General features: G+C 32.8%; 2 pseudogenes; one reads left to right on the top strand and one right to left on the bottom strand.

Annotated features, from left to right (window-relative positions):
- Positions 1 to 976: 976 nt before the first annotated feature.
- LOC138809269 (ankyrin repeat domain-containing protein 49 pseudogene) lies at positions 977 to 1,692 on the top strand (annotated as a pseudogene).
- A 674-nt stretch (positions 1,693 to 2,366) lies between these two features.
- Positions 2,367 to 2,466, bottom strand: LOC138809281 (U6 spliceosomal RNA; annotated as a pseudogene).
- Positions 2,467 to 2,672: the final 206 nt, after the last annotated feature.

Genomic DNA, 2,672 nt, shown 5'->3' with positions numbered 1-2,672 from the left:
TCTTTTCCTCTCTCTGTTTTATGGTTCTCATAGACAATATGATTGCTCCATAATTATCCTGATTTATTTTGCTTTTATATTTTTGGTTGCATCATTTCAGTTTCTGTTCTGCCATTTCCCAAAACAGCACCACATGAACAGAAAAATCCAGAAATTATGCTGTTGCTCAAGTGGTAGAGTGCTTGCCTTGATTTGAAGAACTCAAGGACAGTGCCCAGGTCTACAGGTCAGGCCCCACAATTAATTTAAAAAAAAAAGAATCTCAATATTTGATAATTCTACTAACAGATCTGACTGAAATCAGTTTAATCACACTTTTCCTGTAAAATGAAGGAATAGATCCAGGCTAGGAAAGCAGCTAGAGAAGGCAGGCAGATTGTATCTGTAACAAAAATTTGTGGAAAATGGAATCGAGGATTACTTAATGGTGATTCACTTGCACTTGAAGCATGATTCTGAATTATTGCTTGCTGATTCTGAACTATTGCTTTGATCATTATATTCTACAAGAAGAAAAAGAGAAATTTAATTGATAGCAAAGGACTAGTAATACATTTTGACTTCTCATTAAGCATCTTCAATCATCAAAATTACCTGAAGACAATAGATAGGCCTAATTTTAGATGAAAACAAGTGTCTTTAAAAAAAAAAGAATTTAGGTAGTCATACAAAGGACTTCTATTTTACTACTGCATTATACATTTTTTCTAATGTTTGATATCAACATTAGAAAGCTACTAGAAAGCTCTTAAATCCCATATGTTGAATAGTGAGTTCTCTTACACTATAACATGGTATTTCCCAAATCATTTACATAGAAGGCATTGTTTCCTATTTTCTCATTCCTAGAATAAGCTGCACAGGAAGACACCACTGATCCTGATTATCAGTCTGTACCTTTGAATACTGAGGAAAATCTTTCCTCTGCTCAATATAATTCACTACTCTCCAGTTAGAATAATTTAGAATAGTAAAAATGGAAAAAGAGAAAATAAATCATGGTGAAAAAACATATGCAGAAAATTCACCAGTTTTTTCTGACCAGTTCAACCAATGTGAACTATTGGGGAAATATATGGACACCTCATTCCCACTGGTACTCAAAATCTCTGCTTAGGCAATTCTGACGAAGACAAGGAACAAGATGAAAAAATGAGGAATTGTATCAATTGCAAGAAAACAATGGAGTAGGATCCAAGCAAATTTCTTCTTTGGGATGCCGAAATTTATTGGCTTACTGTGGTGTGAACACTACTTTCCAAAAAGGCCACCCAGATGAATACTAGGGATGAGGATGAGTATACCCCTCTTCATCGGGAAGCCTAGAGTGGACACTTAGACATTGTCCATGAATTGGTAGCTCAAGGCAGATATTCATGCAATAACTCTGAATGGCTGGACACCCCTGCACAGTACTTATATGTGGAATAATACCAGAATGGCTTCTTTATTACTTCATCATGATGCAGATACCAATCCCCAAACTAAAGGCCTATTGACCTCCTTGCATCTTGCTGCTGGGAATAGAAATAGCAAAGATACTCTGTATCTCCTTCTGTTTAACCATTATATCAAACCAGGTCTGAAAAACAACTTTGAAGAACCTGCATTTGATATTGCCAAAAGGGTAAGTATGTATCACTACCTTTTGAAGTTGTCGAAGGCTGTACAAATTGTTCTCCTAAGTCATAATGGTTTGGTTAAGTTTCTTAAATTTCAAAAATGCCAGTCCATCTTTTGTGTCCCTACAAATTTTTTTCACAATACAAAGCAACAGCAATATCTTACTATAAAAATTTATGTATTCCATGGTATTCTTCCAAGTGAATTGCATGATTTTGATATCAAAATGTATTCAAGAGTTGTTTGTATATATCTGTAATGATCTCTGCAGAGTTTGTGATTCTTTAAATCAGAAATAATTTTAACTTATCTGTTGAAATGAATAGTATAGAAACTAAAGATGTTCCGGGTGCTTTTCTGAAAAAAGTATATCTATGTTTGTGTAATGTCCATAATCTATTTCATTCTCTCCTAGATATAATACTTTGAATTCTACATTGTTATATAATGTATAGATTCATTAATAAATGTGACCTTTCAGATTGCATTCCATATAGAAGAATTTTAAGACTCCTTTTTTTCATAGTTTCTTATATTATTTTATTTCTTTGGGATAAAATAGCAATATTATCTAATTTCAAGTTTTGTAAAGGTTATGCTATGTAAAGGCCTTTCTAAGGTGAAAATTTAATACACTGATGTCAAACTAACCTTTAATTCTATGAATTACATATATTGTTACACTTGTGTTTTTGTAATCAACTTTTTAATAACTGTTTTTCATTTCTTGCATCAGAAGAATGAAAAATATGGAATACTTCACAAATTTTCATATCATCCTTGTGCAAGTGCCATGTTAAGCTCTGTATTGTTGTAGTTTGGGTAGACCTGCTGCTGAAGCATGCAGTATCCTCAAAATTTAAGTACGTAATGATACAATCTTTATACAGGCATATATCCATGGTTGCCTATTTGTAACAAGGAACCCTTATTGTTCCTAAAAATGGTATTGATGTTATTTCTCTAAATTTCTGTGTACAGTGGAAAAAACTTATATAGTTTGGTTGATTGCTCACATTTACAATTTTTTTGTCAATGACTATTTTGTC

Source organism: Dipodomys merriami, unplaced genomic scaffold (genome assembly GCF_024711535.1).
Source record: "Dipodomys merriami isolate MVZ:Mamm:240054 unplaced genomic scaffold, mDipMer1.0.p SCAF_1027, whole genome shotgun sequence".
Lineage (NCBI taxonomy): Eukaryota > Metazoa > Chordata > Mammalia > Rodentia > Heteromyidae > Dipodomys > Dipodomys merriami.
Note: the sequence above shows the minus strand (reverse complement) of the source record. Positions and strands in the feature narration are given on the sequence as shown.